The sequence below is a fragment of the Hyaena hyaena genome, unplaced genomic scaffold, assembly GCF_003009895.1.
Source record: "Hyaena hyaena isolate Hyena2069 unplaced genomic scaffold, ASM300989v1 scaffold_484, whole genome shotgun sequence".
Lineage (NCBI taxonomy): Eukaryota > Metazoa > Chordata > Mammalia > Carnivora > Hyaenidae > Hyaena > Hyaena hyaena.
In genome coordinates this window covers 943,357-960,631 of record NW_024081113.1, presented here as the reverse complement: position 1 = coordinate 960,631, position 17,275 = coordinate 943,357, and the positions used below count along the sequence as shown (strand labels likewise).

The 17,275-nt window shown below is 40.7% G+C and overlaps 1 long non-coding RNA gene across 1 annotated transcript; it reads left to right on the top strand.

Annotated features, from left to right (window-relative positions):
- Window positions 1-2,682: 2,682 nt before the first annotated feature.
- Window positions 2,683-9,612, top strand: LOC120246705. The gene is made up of 3 exons (XR_005532110.1): window positions 2,683-2,907; window positions 3,523-3,766; window positions 9,088-9,612. It is a non-coding gene; the product is annotated as an uncharacterized LOC120246705 (long non-coding RNA).
- The last annotated feature ends 7,663 nt before the right edge of the window (window positions 9,613-17,275 follow it).

The window sequence follows — 17,275 nt, the reverse complement described above, 5'->3', positions numbered from 1 at the left end:
GGCACCTGGGTGGCTCAGTCGGTTAAGCGTCCGACTTCAGCTCAGGTCATGATCTCACAGTTCGTGGGTTCGAGCCCCGCGTCAGGCTCTGTGCTGACAGCTCAGTGCCTGGAGCCTGTTTTGGATTCTGTGTCTCCCTCTCTCTCTGACCCTCCCCTGCTCTCTCTCTCTCTCTCGCTCTCTCGCTCTCTCTCTCTCTCAGAAATTGAAACAAAAAAAAGTTTATCTGGAAAAGAAGAAAAAAGGGCAAGGAGCTGTTATCAGACCAATGATGAGAAGAGTAGAGACAGAACGTAAGATTGTTGAAATTGAAGTGACCTTAAAGTTTATTATAATAACTCTTCTTTTAGTTGAATCCAGAGAACCTAAGTGTCTTGGACAAATTCATGGGGACATTTAAGGCAGAGCTAAGTCTAAGTGCACACTCTTCTCTCCTGGGAGCCCACATTTTGGCTCCCCACTGAGGTCCAGCCTTTCTGTCCCCCCCCACTCCTGCCTCTCTCTCCCTCCCCACCTCCATTCTGGTGGAAGTACAGCCCTGCACTGAGTGTGTTCCCTCACGTGAGCCTCTGGGAAGACAGAATGGCTGGGAAAGTTCTGGAATTGAGTTTAAAACCTCAGGTTATTCTGGAAGCTGGACTTCTGAGATGGTCCAGGCCCACTGGGGGTGCTATGGGACCCTCCGGAGGATGAAACAGAGTTTAAAGATTGTGCTGCTTTGTTCCAGAATTAACTATAGTTCCTCCCCTTGAGGTTGCCGAAAACAGGTGCTGCGATGCCACTGTGTTAGCAACGTGTTTGACATCAGTACAACTGGGGCACCCTGTTTGCTGCTGCAGAATATTTAATTCTGAAAACTTAGCATGTTAGTTCTCCCACACTGAAATGGTTATTTGTGGGAGGCCGCTCAACTTAATACAATCAGAGGATTCCATGCTTAAGGCTCTTCATGATTAACTTGAATTAGGAAATAACTTTTCTGAAGTGAAACCTAGTTGATTCTTGAGATTGGCAGTTCATGGCATATGATGGAAATAATTCATCTGCGTTTTCATGTGCTCAGGGGGTGCTGATTTGGAGAAGGTAGCACTTTGGAGATGCCAGGCTTCGTGTGTTTGATGGCAGCCTCTGAGAAGCTGGAACTCTGAGTTCTGTTCCTGTGTCTCCCCTTGTACTGTGTGCCTTGCAAACCCCAAAACTCTGCCGTAGGGTGTTCTCATCTTTGCAAAAGGAATGTTAGCTGGCCTCAGTATTCCTCAGTATTATAAGGATTAGTTAAATAAGCATATGTAAAAAGCTTAGAACAGTGCCTGGCAGTTACTAATCTTAAATAAATGTTAACACCTGTTTTGTTAGAGCGACTAAAAAAAATTAGACTATCAATTCAGCATATGACCACAGTAGTAATGCCAAAGGAAGCCTTATATTTTGGAGGGAGATTATTTACAAGTGAAGATGCATAATTAATATTTGGGTATAATTATCTCTATGTATAAACATAATCCTGAGACTAGTTTCTAGAATTCTTTAGGATGTACAAAATGCTTTTACATTCCTTACTTCATTTACAGACACGCAAAAATTACTAAGGTTTCTCAGAAAGGTCAAGTGCTAATAGGATCAAAGTCATAATTTGACCTTGTATGTCACATTCAGCTTGAATAATATTAAATGCTCAGGAAAGCCACTTAGAGATGTGTTTTATTGTCATTTATGACCAGGAAGCCTTGGATGTTTGAAGTGACCATGAGAGAAACAATCTAAGAAAAAATACTACAACTCTTTTCAAAGCAAGACTGTTCTGAAGAATAAATCTGTAGACATATCCTGGTGTGTTGGCTGTGAGCCTTCCCAACAACCATGTTCCGAAAGAGTCCGCATATTTTTCTAACTGCTTTGTTTTGCCCAAGAAAAGTATCTGAGGATATTTTTTAAAGGACTTTGGAAATGGGGCATCTTTCTGGTTGAGCCTGGTGAAAACATTGTTCAATTACGTCGTTGTGGGCCATATAGCAAATCTCTCACCTTTCTGAAAGTGAGAAACAATGGGTGAAATTGGAGACTCTGGGTGATTAGAATCTTTAAAATGGTAAGGGCCTTAGCTGCTGACTTAAACCTTTGTTTGTCCCCATGAAACATGGAGCAATCAATAGTGCTAAGGTAATCAGTACTATCTGGCCTTTTTCTTCTGGCTTTCTTAGGCTTTCCAGTGTGCGTTTCGTGAGTCAAGTATGATTGACCATTGAATTGAATACACTGCCCGTACCTCTTCTGTCTGCTCTAAGTCTGCATACCTGTGTTGAGATGTTGAAAGGTAGGGTCTCTGTGTTAGAAAGCCCAAGTTAGTAACAAACGTAAATCCCAAACTGTGATGTTAGAGTCAGATATTCTTTCCAGGATCCCATGATTGAGATTTTCAGAATAGGCTACTTAGAAGTCCAGTAGCCACTAGCGAAATGCAAACTCTTCAGCTATGCCTAGTGTGGCTGTTGATGCAAATGCCTCTGTCTCTCACAGCCAATGTGGCCAAGTGTATACAAACACCAAAACCTTGTAACCATAGCAACCATGCAGGTCCCATGGAGGAGAATTGTGAGGTGTCATTGTTGGGTGTTAGAGTCTCAGTGTATGTGTGCTTAAGTATTTCAGGGATAGCTCCCCTCCCTAGATCGTGCTGAGGGTACCCATGCCATCTCTTCATCAAGGGCCAACCCGGAAGCACTTTGTGGTTCTGTGACTTGGCTTTCAAACGGGATCTTGTTAAGAGATGGTCACTCAGCATTTCTTCAACAAGTGACCTGAGACCCGGTCTGCAGCCATATAAGGCAGTAGCTTCAAAGGGATGTGCATGCAGGAGAGTGACTCAGTGCTGTCCCTGGATGCGGTGGTGGAGTGAGGAGTCTCTAGGTGATCCCAAGGACTCTGAGAATTTGAGGTTTGGGGCCAGTTTTAGAGCCTGGGGAAGAGGAGACACTTTTTCTCTGGGTGGGAGTCCATGGCTAAGCACTCTCCACTCACACGCAGCACTGTCCGCTGGCTAGAAGTCTATGGCCTGTGGGTAGAAAGAAGGGCTTTGTGATGAGGGGTTGCTGTAGTCAGTAAAGGTGAAACAGGTATTACCCTTCCCATCCATTTCAGAGAGTGGAATTTTAAGTTCTAATCTTCTTTTTGCAAAATAGCTCATATCCTATTCAGCTATTCTGGAAGGAGCTGTATGACCAATTAAATATATGTAAATATTTTTAATATTTTTAATTATTTTATTTTTGAGAGAGCGAGTGAGCAGCGGAGGGGATAGAGACAGAGAGAGAGAGAGAAGCACAAGCAGGCTCTATGCAGTAGAGCCTGAAGTGGAGCTCGAACCCAGAACCGCTAGATCATGACCTGAGCCAAAACCAGGAGTTGGATGTTTAACCCACTGAGCCACCCAGGCGCCCCTGAATATCTTTTGTCTTTAATGAGATAGAAACTAGTTACCAAGTAAAAGCAGAACTCGATTCAACATCATATAAAAAATTTCAGGACACAGGATCCATCAGCGCACAGACCATCTAGAGAATAATAGCACCGCGACTGTCAGTAGAGAAAATGGTATGAAGATGAGCACCTCACCAAGGCATGCTGTGGTCAGTTCAAGTGCAGATGGGGGACATCTGACAAATGGCAGCATTAGGAGGAAAAGACAACAACGGATGCCCTCATTCCACCACTTCAGAAAACACTTGATGCTCTAGTGGATTTTCTCTGTTCAGAGCTCACTGGCGAGGTATCTCGGCATCCCATACCTTTAAGGACAGTTGTGCTAAAGTGGCACTTAAGTGAATGTTTGATGAAGAAAGAGGTCATTGGGAGGAATGGCTATGTGACATACCTACTCAGTCAAATTTTTGCTACAGTGGTGCATTGCTGACAGGTCCATGCCGGGCGCGGGGGGGTGGGTGGGTGGGTGAGAATGTTGAAGCGAACTTGCATCCCAGCTGAATCAGGATGGAGAGGGTAGTTGTAGATGCATTTCAACACACGATGCTTTTGTTTTTAGGCTATTCTTAATGTTACTGAACTCTTGGGGGCAAGTCAAAATAACCAGTTTGAAGAGTTTATCCATATTGAACTTTATGCGTGCAAAGAGCTAAAACAAAACAGCATGTGATAGTAGAGAAGCATTATGAATCATTGTACATATTCTTACTAAAATGACATTTAAGAGCCAACTATTTGCCTTCTGTTAAGATGGCATCGCTAATTTAGTATAGTATATGACACAGTAAATAAATCTAAGGCACATTACAAGAACAGAGGACCACGGAACAGAGGATAACTGTTAGGGGCACTTACCCCATGTATTTGTAGGTAAGTTGGTACTGGGAAAAAAATCACGATTTGTGCTGGCCCCATAGTGATTGAGAACCAATTGTTGGACCTTCTATTTAGGAAGTTCTTACCTGCAACTAAACAAAAGCTACATTTCAAACCAAAAAGGCATGAATGTCCACTGGACAGCGGTTCCTTTTCCAAGCAGATCTTCTCATAATGAGTTCTTTTTTTTTTTTTTTTTTTTTTTTTTAATTTCTAGGAGAGAGAGAGTGTGAGCAGGGGAGGGTCAGAGAGAGAGGGAGACACAGACTCCGAAATAGTCTCCAGGCTCTTAGCTGGCAGTCAGCACAGANGAGGGAGACACAGACTCCGAAATAGTCTCCAGGCTCTTAGCTGGCAGTCAGCACAGAGCCCTACGCGGGGCTCGAACCCACGAACCGCGAGATCATGACCTAAGCGAAAGTTGGACGCTTAACCGACTAAGCCACCCAGGTGCCCCTGTTTTTGTTTTTTTTAAGAGGTGGCTAATCTAAGCAGGACAGGAAACTACTTTAATCCCTCTTGACTCGCTCTTCTCAGACTGCTCTGGGCTCCCTACACAGTATCTCTTGTTTGTTTCTTCCCTATTATTGCAAACAATGTGCTCACAGTTTGTGACTGTTGCAGGGTTGGCAGGCTCTGTCCTGTGGGAGCTGTGACTGCCCTCTGTTTACACAGTACATCAGGTGATGCCAGGAAGGGTCCGGGGTGGGTCACTGTCCTCTGACCCACGTGCATTACTGTACCTCACTTTGGAGTAACACCTGTCTCCTTCCGATGCCATACCTGTACATGGAGATGACAAGTAGGGTGGTCAAGTCCAAGTTCTGCTATATTCTAGTTTTAGGACCTCCAGACCAGGCACTTCAGTTAATTTGTCTGAGAAAGAAGGGATTTGGCTCTTTCCCTCTTCTCCCTGACATTCTGTGACTTCTGTTCTAAGTATAGCAGCAATCAGCTAATCAATAGATACTTAGAGGGTTATAGCAGAGTGGCTTTAATTCAATACGGCCACTTGCAGCCAGGAGGCAGATGTCATGCATGGTGTGTGTGTGTGTGTGTGTGTGTGCGCATATTTTTCTTTTTTCCTTTATTATTTCTAATGCATATAACTCAGTTATCGGCCGCTTCTCTCCTTAAATGACATACAGCAGATACTTCCTTTAATTAGTGTAAGTTGAAATTAATTACTCTCTGAGCATGTTTCCTCTGATATTTTTGCAACCCATTTGAAAAATAGAGGTCCTCTTGGTTTATTCAAAGCAATGTGTGCCTTGAGTCCAACTTAATTCACTGGGACCTTCAGGTCACACTGATGATCAGCATTACATGGGTCTTCTGGAAAAGTATCTATTGTATCTTTAGGGTAGACACCTCCTTTCCCAGTTCTGTCACTAAATGTGAACGCTTCTAGGAGAGCCATAGGAAAAGCATCCATTTTATGAGTTCACTTTCTATAATTTTGGAATAAATATCCGGTCTAATAATTTTTTTTTTCAAACCACGGTATCAGCATTAACATTTAGTATTTATGTGGAAGTCTATATAGTTGCAAAGCACTTAGAATGCTTGCTGGCATACAACATCTGTGGGAGATAGCTCAATACTGTGTCTTATCATCTCCTATTTTCCTAACAAGGAACTCAAGGCTCAAAAATTCACCTTCTCCTAGCCACGTGTTTTGGGTTCCAGAATGAAGACTAAGGACATTCTTCTCCAATCTCTGTCTTTATACAAGTCTCTCAATTGAATCAGTATTTCTCCTTCTCTTCTAACTGCTCAATCCTGCTACCATATAACGAGTGAAAGAAATCTATATCAATGTTTACTTGTTACACAACAAAACCGTAGAAGGTTGACTTGGGTCTTTTCCTGAAGAATCACACAGAGCGAATGGTCTTGCCTCTCTGTTGATTTTTCTTGAAATCATTTTCCTATGGTGGTCATTCTTCAGCATCTAATGATGTGTACATTGTGTACGTAGAATCTTCTAAACTTCTGTCAAAACCTTTGACTATATCTAGATTCCAAATATGCTAATTGGAAATAATCAAGGGAACCCTTTTAATACTGCAGCTAAACATTGGCTGCCATGCTAAGCCCTCCAGACAGCTCTTGGGGAAAAGAAAAACAAACAAACAAAACAAAACAAACCCTGTCCAGATAGGAAAATCCAAAACTTCTCTTTGCCTTGGATTTATTTTGTTTTGTTTGTTTATTTTAGAAAGAGGGAGGGAGAGAGCAAGAGCACAAGTTGGGGAGAGGAGCAAAGGGTGAGAGAGAGACAGAGATGGAGCGACAGAAGGACAGAGAGAGAGAGAGAGAGAGAGAGAAAGAGGGAGGGAATGTTAAGCAGGCTCCACGCTTAGCACAGGATCTGATGCAGGGCTTGATCTCATGACCTGAGCCAAAATGAAAATCAGACATTCAACCAACTGAGCCACCCAGGCACCCCCTTTTAAGAAAAGTACTATCCCTTTTTCTTCAGGAAACAGACACTGGTGAAAACCCTTTTCTGGAAGCCAGGTTGATTATGTGAGATGTCTCTTGTTGACATGTCAGGAATATCAGGTGCTCCTGATTGCTGTATTCAGTTCAGAGGAAGCCACACCATGACCTAGAACCTTAACTTTCTCTTTTTAAATCTCTTGCTGACAAAAAAGTAAGTATATGCATATGCAACAAGCCTGTCCCCATAAAGGGTTCTGGTTATGGGGCAGGTATCTGTGGTGTTATTCCTGGATAGAGCACACTTAGAGTCATATGAAGGAGCTGTGGAGGCACAAAATTAGCAAAGATTTTTTCCGTCTCAAGTTTGACGGAAGAGACTTTTTGATTCCTCACTATACTGGGCAGGAATAAGCTCTGTGGGTTTCAGTTGGTCAGTACATTCTATGATTTTATACTGGTTGCCAAACTAGCACATCCCACTGAAGCACCAGATAGAGTTCTAGAACCCAAACTGGGAAAAATAACTCTTTCATAGAAGTAAATTGTATTTTCAGTTCAAGTCAATTTCACATATATCATTGAAATTAATTCAAATTCTGAATTACCTTTATTGAGTACCATCCACATGTCAAGTCCTGTGATAGTAGCAGTGGGTCCAAAGTGAATGAGATAAAGTCCCTGCCCTCAGCAGTTTTACACTCCAGTAAGGGTGATTTTTTTCCTCAGTAATATCAGAATATTCTATCAAAAAAGGACTAAAAACAATAAAATCCTACCCAATATTGGAGCTTCAAAGAAATAATACATATTTCTTGGTACACTGTTACCTTTAATAACTACAGGATAGTGCGAGTTCCTTTTGCTTGCCCAAGCATTCTATATATTTTAGGTTTCACGCACTGTTTTGTCTTCTTTGTGACATCATTGGAAGGATATAAAAGATGAAATGATAAGATTAAATCACAGAGAAAATCCACATGATTTTTAAAAAATTTTAATTTTTTTTTTTTAGTTTCAGGTGTAGAATTTAGAGAATCGTCAATTACATACACCACCAGTGCTCATCACAAATGTCTCCCTGATGGCTGTCCCCCGTCTAGCCCATCCTCACCCATCTCCCTCTGGTAACCATCAGTTTGTTCTCAATAGTATATGTTTCTAGGTTCATCTCCCTCTATTTTTTCCCATGTGACTTTTAGTTTTTGAAAATGACAACCACACTAGTCCGTTAACTGCACGGGAATTCCAGACTACCCTCCCAAAGTGAATGCATGTGCGTCATTCATCGAAGAAACGTTTAGGCAATTTCATTTTGTCGCAGGTATTGGACAGAAAAATTCAGGGGACAGAGTGATTAATAAGACCATACATTGCTTCTGACTTCACGGTGCTTATCATCTAGACAGCTGGGGACCGTGTTTGTAATCACCCAATCTCAGGAACCAAATTCTGTACCTAATGCAGAAGTTCGTTATTCAGAGCCCTTGGACGAGAGTCACCGGTTCCTCTTTGAGTATCCCTTCCTGTGCTGTTCCAGGATTTTGTGATTCCCTGTAGGGAGGATGTACGGCTCTGTGTACTAACCCCACGTTCGTAGTAGTCCTGTGACTTGTGCGTGGGTGTGCCCTTACTTGTGCCTGAAGGAGTCGCACGGAGTCATTCAACTCCTTTATCACATAAGACTTAAATACACGTGGAAACAGGTATATATATCTCTTCCCTCTCCCCCTTAGCATTTTTTCTCACAGTTTTTTGTTTGGTTGTTTTTACCAAATTCCTTAAGACTCTGCACTGTTGTCTGTTGCTTTGAGATGGATGTTGATCTCTCGCTATGTATGACACGGAAAACGCGTGACGTCTGCTCCCAGTAATTGTTTTATGGAAAGCATGTTGCAAATACTCTCGTACAAGGATGCCTAAACCAACAAGGCTTTAAAAGCTATTTCTCCTCAAATAGAAATCAGTCACAAGTCAACTTGTCTTTGAATTTTATGTTTCTACTTATAATAATGGCAATTACGTTAATTTTAGAGGAAATAGAACTTACAAAGTTTGATGGTATTGGTACAAAGGCTGTGATAATAGAAAACAAATTATGTTTTTCCAAAAATATTTCAGCCATGTATGTGCAATGAAATGCGAATAATATTATACATTTGGTATGCGTGCCTTTGCTATTAGAAATTATAATCTTTGTGTGAGAAGCATAGTTCACTGCTAGATACTTAAAACTTAAGAAGTTACGTCAGATTAAAAGAAATCTTTCTTCCTTTCCTTCTCTAGTCTATTAATAATTATGGCAAATAGCACCTGTGTGCCAACTCTCCCTCCTAAGTCTAGGATTATGGAAGTTTGCATAATTATGGGTGCTGGAGAGAAGACTACCTACACGAAGGGCTGTCCACTTTGCTTCAGTGTTGCTGATATTGATTATTTTGTAAGATCAGAGTTACTTCATGATTCAAGAAGGAATGTTGAGGAAATCCAGATTGAAGTTATTTTAAGAGGTTTCTATAACAATTATTGTCAATTGCTTTATTGACTTTTCTTAGAGATACTTGATAGCTTAATGTCACTACATTCTCACGTTTGACCTCAAAAGCCCAAGATAATAAAAGCTGGAAGAAATGTGACCCAGAGACCTCACAGACCTAGTAAAGAACAAAGGGAAGACGAAAGCTCCTTCAGGACCGCACAGCTTCTTACCCCAGCACAACTCGGTGCCTGCCCGCAAAGAACCATCAAGTTCTTATATTCTTGTTTGAGCACATGGATGTCACAGGGAAACACAAAGTTGTAGAGTAAATTCAATCTGCCACATAATAGTTCATTTTGACATTTTTCTTTGTCGTTAAAATATTGAAATAACTCTAAAATGTATAATACTTTTATTTTGGGGATTGGAACCAGGATAGTATCTTGTTTTATTTATTTTTGTTTTCATTTTGTGTGTGATTTTTTTTGAGATTCTGCATGGGGGAAATAAATACACGTCTCTGATTTTGAAAATACAAAGCGGGACACCTGAGTGGCTCAGTAGGTTAAGCATCTCTTGATCTCAGCTCAGGGATTGATCTCACAGTTCATGAGTTCGGGCCTGTGTTGGACTCTGTGCTGACAGCATGGAGTCTGCTTGGGATTCTCTCTCTCTCTCCCTCTTTCGCTGCCTCCCCCCTCAATAGATAAATAAACTTTAAAAATAAAAATAAAAATACAAAATACCTGAAGTGGTGACATTTGCTTTGTCACAGAGTCAGTGTTGTAAGTTAAATGGCATTTGTCAGGCTATATGTTTATATCATTTTTAAAATATCTTTTTAATGATATACTTTATTAATGCAAGTTTTCTATCATTTCATAAAGTGGAGTTGTTTCAAGCAACAAAACCAAACCTTAGTACTTATTGTTCATAGTATGTGTTGCCCAAAGTTATCCAGATAAACCTGACAGTTTTTAAAAGACCTTTTTATCACATAAGAATAGGATTATACTGGAGGTCCTAAATGACTTACTACATTTTGTTCATATAGATCATCTTTCAAGGATCATATTTGTAAAGTTGATGAAGACAAAAGTTATGATAAAATTAGCAATAAGAATTGATCGATTTTTTGATATTTTTTGGGTATCTTTTTGTTCCTGCTGCTTTATTTTTTAAATGATGCTGAGCCTCTTTTTTTTGTTTGTTTGTTTGTGTTTTTTAAAAAATATTTATGTATTTTAGAAGGGTAGGGGAGAGCAGAGAGAGAGGGAGACACAGAATCTGAAGCAGGCTCCAGACTCCGAGCTGTCAGCACAGAGCCCGACACGGGGCTGGAACCCACAAACCGTGAGATCATGATTTGAGCGAAAATTGGATGCCCAACCAACCAAGCCACCCAGGCACCTGTCCCGGCTGCTTTAGTACTCACTCCCTTGCATGGTTTGCTTCTCCCCACTTGACAGACCAGGGCACTGAGGACCAGAGAGGTTCTCGATCTGCGCATTCCCCAGAGTGAAAGGATGGTAGAATCAGACATAAGATCCATGTCAGAAGCCCAGGGATGCCCCAGCACCATGCCTCAATGCACAACATAGGGCAGTTCCTTCTCAGTGTTTAAAGCGTTTTTACATATAGTTATCATTACACTACTTTTATGGAAGACAGAATAGTACTACTATTTCTGTCTTCTGTCATTATTATTTTTTTGTTTTGTGAAATAACTTTATTGTGATACGATTCCAATAAAATGATACAATTCACCTATTTAAAATGCATAACTCAGTGATTTTTTATATATTTCTGGATAGCGAGCAGAATGACAGTCAAGTCCAGAACATTACAATCACTTCAAGAAGAAATCTTATATTCTTTTTTTAAGTCATTAAAATATTTTAATAGCTATACCTAAGGCAAAATCATATTTAAATAGCTATACCTGTGGCAAAAAATTTTATAGTTTTATTGTCAAGTTGGTTTCCATATAACACCCAGTGCTCATCCCCACAAGTGCCCTCTTCCATGCCCATCACCCCCTTCCCCTCCCCCCACCCCCATCAGCCCTCCGTTTGTTCTCAGTATTTAAGTCTCTTATGGTTTGCCTCCCTCCCTCTCCTTAACTATTTTTTCCCCTTCCCCTCCCCCATGGTCCTCTGTTAATTTCTCCTGTTCCACATATGATATCATTGAGTATTAAATTGCCTTTAAATTTTTAATTAAGAGATAATATATGTATCACATAAAACCTGGTGAAAAATATATGCAGCCTGTTGTCTATTTCCATCCAGTTTTGACCATAATATAATTAAAACTTAAACCCTCAATTTAGTGGCTATTTAAACTCTTTCTTGGCATGTTCAGAATAACATAATACCTTACTGGTTTATTTATTTTTTATTTTTTTAATGTTTATTTTTGAAGGCGAGAGAGACAGAACTTGAGATGGGATGGGGCAGTGAGAGAGGGAGACATGAATCTGAAATGGGCTCCAGGCTCTGAACTGACAGCACAAAGCCTGACACAGGCCTCAAACTCACTGTGAGATTGTGACCTAGGTCCTAAGTCGAAGTCGGATGCTTAACCGACTGAGCCACCTAGGCGCCCCAGTACCCTACTTGTTTAAACAGAGAGCTACAATTGCTATCTGATAAAGACTTTTAAATTAGACTATGTTAAAACTCTAGCTAGAAACCTCATTTCTTTCTGCTCCACTAAAAAATTAAAATAATAGATTGTAGGTCCATAGTACAGAAGAGAAAGGGTACCATCATAGACCAGAAGCTTCCCCATGACTCACAGTGTTACAGGCACACCTAGACATCAGTGGGTTCAGATGAGAAAAGCACATTTAATAACATTTCTATGAGTACTTTAATAAACCTGAGGGTTTTTTTTTTCTTAATTTTTAAAGGTGTTTTATTTATTTCTGAGAGACAAAGACAGCGTGAGCAGGGGAGGGGCACAGAGAGAGGGAGACAGAATCTGAAACAGGCCCCAGGCTCTGAGTTGGCTGTCAGCACAGAGCCCGACACTGGGCTCGAACCCACAAACTGTGAGATCATTTCCTGAGCCGAAGTTGGCCGCCGCCCAACAAACTGAGCCACTCAGGTGCCCCTAAACCCTAAGTGTTTTAAATTAAAGCTGAACTGGGCTGTTTTGAAATAAAAAGAAAATCACTTACTAGGGGTTTGCTTTCTGCCTTAGTAGAGAAGTAGATAGATGGTATAGATTGATAGATGTTTCTTTTTCTTCTACCTCAATGGAGGGATAGATCGATTAATGGATACATAGATAAATAGATATAGGTTTACTTTCCTCTCAACTCACTGCAGGGATGGATAGATGATACATGGAAAGATACATTTTCTATAAACTGCCTCCTAAATATGGCGTATACTAAGCTGTACTCATTGAATCTAGGTATGAGTATCTTCCATCTCATCTTACTTGGGGTGCGGAGTACAGTAGAGAAAGATGACCTTATACAAAGAGCTATATTCTGATATTTAGTTATTGATTATGTAAAATATTTTCCACCAGCAATCTGACAATTCCAAAACGTCTCTTACAGAACATTAACTAGGTGAGCATTATGTCTTTTGTACAAGTCACTGATAAAGACGTGACTGGAAAGACTCACATACAAACACAAACTCCCAGGATCAAGGATATAATAGGGTGTGAATGTAAGTCACCTTGGAAATCAGATCAGGACCTAGCCGGTCAGTGAGTTGGGCAAAACTTTACATACACGATGGTGTTCAGGATGGATTTTGAAAAGTGGTTTTGCAGGAGAAACGATCTCCTTGGTTTAAAACACTAGGTAATAATGTGCAGAGGAATGGACGCTTGTTATGAACCATGGTCAGAAGGGCAGGGTGCTTGGGTGTGGGAGCAGGTGGTTGAGATCCTGGAGATGAGAGCTTTGCGTGCCTCCCCGAGTCGTGTGGAAGCCAGCCCACTCAGTGGGGGTGGGAAAAGAGGGTAAGTCGCCAGGCATTTGTACACGAGTGGGAGACAGGATCAGGGTTCTGGCGGAAACAAGCAAACGCGTTGCTGCACCTGGAATGGGTGACTGTTTTAAAGCATAGATCCTAAAGTCTCTTGGGCTTGGGCCATCATTGAGAGGATGCTGGAGATGAGCATTCGAAGAGGTGAGAAAAGTTGGTTTGATCAGGGAGAATCAGCATAGGATAAGTCAGGGGACACCAGATTTCACTGGCTTTCAAAACTTGGGCACCCTCTTTCTGATGACATGGGTTACGGGGGCTGTCTTTCGCCCACCTTGCTGACAAGGTACCGCCTCAGATGTCAAAGGGCAGCAAAGGCTTTGTGGAGGCAAGGACGAAACCCGGGCTGAAGGTGGACTTGGGGGAAATGGAAGGTAAACTCAGTCATTTATCCTCATTAAAAAGAACTGGATCAATATGGACCACGGTCATAGAAGCTAATTCCTAGGAGTTCCTGTGAAAGTCGATGTTTGAATGTTGTCTTTCCCTGTACCATATTCTGTGGAATCCAAAATTTGTACTTATGTAAATCCTATTTCAGAAATATGACATTTGTATTTTTCCAGCTTATGAAAATCCCTCTCCTTTCTCATATTTGAATGGAAATTCATCATGAAACAAATTATATTTCTCAGCTAACCTAAGAACCTAATTTGGCGGGTTTGGTTTATTTGTCAGATTCAATTACACAAAATGATGCCATTTTCAGTCTCCGGCCATGTTATATCTATCTCCTTATCACCTTCATGTAAGAAAAAAAAATGCACCATGTTCAGTTATGTTGGAAAGTTTAGAATGTTCCGCTCTCACATCTGCAGTACAGCACTGTAGCCATATGCATGGCTTTTGAGGGGTGATACTGTTATTTTACTACTTAAGTCTTCCTTGTATACTTTTAGTCTGCCCACCTTCTCATCTAATACAACACGTCTTGAGCAATGCGAACCCTGCAACGAGAAGGGAAGCCCCATCACGGATGCACTGATGCTGTGTCAGTGAGATGCACGCAGCCTGATTAACATTTGAGCCAGAAGAGTATCTAGGATTCAGGCTCCCTGAAACGGGAAAATGAAATCATTTAAGGCCTGAGTATAGATCTGAATTACAGATACCATTATGTAGTAAGCTCTGTTAAAATTAGAAATATTTAATAGGGAATTTCAAATTGCTGTGGGGAAAAAGCATTGTCTTAAGATTTAGATACAACGATGCAATAATTTCATGAGAGAGTGTTTATAAAGATATAAAGTATCTAGTGTGTTCTCTGGCATGGTTTAGGCATAAAAGAATCACATTTTAGTAGAGCTTATTTATCACTCTGTGTTATAGGCACAATGGCTTTATCATGAAGATTATTATTTTGTTCTCAGAATAGTTGAATAATCTTATGACTAATTGTTCAGCGGAGGAAAAGGTAAAGATGATTGAAGAGGCTTAAGAAAACAGAAGGATTGATAGAAACTCAGTTCAAGTATGTTTCAGCCTTAATTTTTTCCTCACTGCTGTGCTGTCTCTGCAAACAAATTAGAAGGAACAACTCTCAGTCTTGAAAATTATTCTGTGAATGCGAAGAGTCTCTTTCTTCAATTGATTCCTGAAATTTTTTTGAAGACACATTTATCTGCTCAATTATTTCCAATCAATGACTAATTGAACTAGCCATTACCCTCTGGAGAAAACAGTGAAGTCTGGTCAATTTCTCTCCCGGCAATAGCATCAGAAGTACAAAATGACATAAAGTAAAATAGCAATTTGTAAAAGGCAAAAATTCTCAAAGGAATTTGCAGCGTTAGATTGCCAATGCTTCCGTCACTTGAGATGGTATTTTTAACCGTGCTTGTGAATAAGGGAAAATGCTTTTATATAATAAATTCAGTAACTTGAAGGGTATGTTGACAGTGTACCATAAATTCCTTGGATTTTTACAGCTTAAGTATAACCGAGTTATTTTTAATCAAGACACATGTTAAATTCAATTCTATAGTTTCTTTTCCATTCTCCCCCCAAATAAAAATTATTAGAAGGATAATTTCTGGGAACTTAATAATAAATTTTTGCTGGGAATGTATTTGCTTTTCTATAATCCTTATGTTTCTACAGTGCGCACGTGAGATTAGATGTGTCAGTTGCAAAGATATTTAATATGTCTTATGGGACGCACTGAGGGTTGGGGTTTCCAATGCCCACAGTCCCTGTGGGAGCGTTGGGGTGTGTCCCACTGGGGTGTAGAAATGAGAGTTAATTTTCTTAGCTTAATAGGTTAAGTTGGTCCAAATACCAGAAAATAGTTTAGAAGTCTTTACTTCTAAAATTGTCAACAGTCGTCTTTAGTTAGAAAGATTTGAATGATCACAATGTGTCCATCAGTCTAATTTACATTCCAGACATAATAATCATGGGGAGTTATGTTCACAGGCACCTAAAGGCCATTTTCAAATTACACGTAGGTCCCGCTTCCAATTCTCTTTATATCTGTAGACATATATGTCTCCTCTATTTTGCTGTGTTCGTACTGTAGTAAATGGGGGAATGTATATGCTTTGTCCTCAATATCTGTGGAAGCTCATAAACACGGATTTACATTCAGGCATTTTTCTCACCTAAGTAAATAACTATCCATTTTCCTCTCTAAAAATTGAGGAATGCATGCACCTCTTTGATGTTATTTGAGCATCCCAGCAAACTTTTAGGAGACCTTAGCTCATTTGTTTCCATTCCACATATACAGATGCAGGAAGTGAAATTCAGTCAACTCTGGGAGAACACCCAATTCTCTTAGCTGTAAATGAAAACAAAAGAAGACAAAACAGTTGAGGCTCAAAGAAGTTTAAGTGGCTTGAAAAGGTGTGTGTGGTGAAGTGTGGGGCTGGGGGCAGCCATTCTTCTCACCCACAGTGCTCTACTTTTCCTCTCACCAAGTCATTGATATGATTGCCAAAATAAACCAACTGGCTGAATACCAACATAGCTTGAGAGGTGCGCCATGTTTGAATTGCTTCAAATAGAGTGGAATTTGGTTGAAATGATACTCAGGAAGCATTTGTAACTATGCCCAACACACACTAGGTATTTGGTAAATCTTAGCTAATTATTGTCAATGGTAGCTTCATATAACTTGAAATATGTTTGAAATCCTTATGCCAGGCTGTTTTGTCTACATATGATTGGTAGCTCATGATCCTCTGTACGTTATATAAAAATATTTGCAGGAATCCATATCTGCATTCTTATTTGCCTACAATAGATATTGTGGAGGGCTTTGGAATAGAATTGATTTCTTTTTTAATGTACGGCAAAATACATATTGTGGAGGACTGTTTGAGGTGAAGAAATCACCCAAAGCAAAATGAGTCAGTAGATAACAAATGGCAGAGTGCAAGGAAGGACTGAAATTAATTTGTCAAGGGCTAATGTGTTCAAAATCCCTGGTCCCCAAATTCTACCCCATAATAATAAAATGCAGGTGGGGCAACTGTCATTGCTATTAAACTGAAGTCAGCATCAGGTGCATGACTGATGTCATATAATAAAGAGCATTTTCATTCACTAAACAGATTATTGTATGATCAAGAGACAGAGGAGTTTTCATTGTTTCACCTTGGCTGAGGGGCCACAGTGGCTGTTCTGAAACCCAGAGAATGGAGGTCTCTGAGAAGCTTTTAAAGAATGTCAGAAATATGTCTTTCTGGAAAATCCTGCACAGCTGAGGGCAATTAAGTAATTAATTACGACTTTTTGTGCTGTGTCACTTGCTACCTGTTGATTCATTTTGCTCTACATTTATCTTTCCCTTTTCTCAACTCTGCATCCTGCCACCCAGATCTCTGGAAAGAATGAGAAGATACAGTCCCTGGGGGGGGGGGGGGGGGGGTGGGGGGACGTCTGAAGGGGGGGGGGGGGGGGGGGGGGGGGGCGGGGGGGGGGGGGGGGGGGGGGGGGGGGGGGGGGGGGGGGGGGGGGGGGGGGGGGGGGGGGGGGGAGC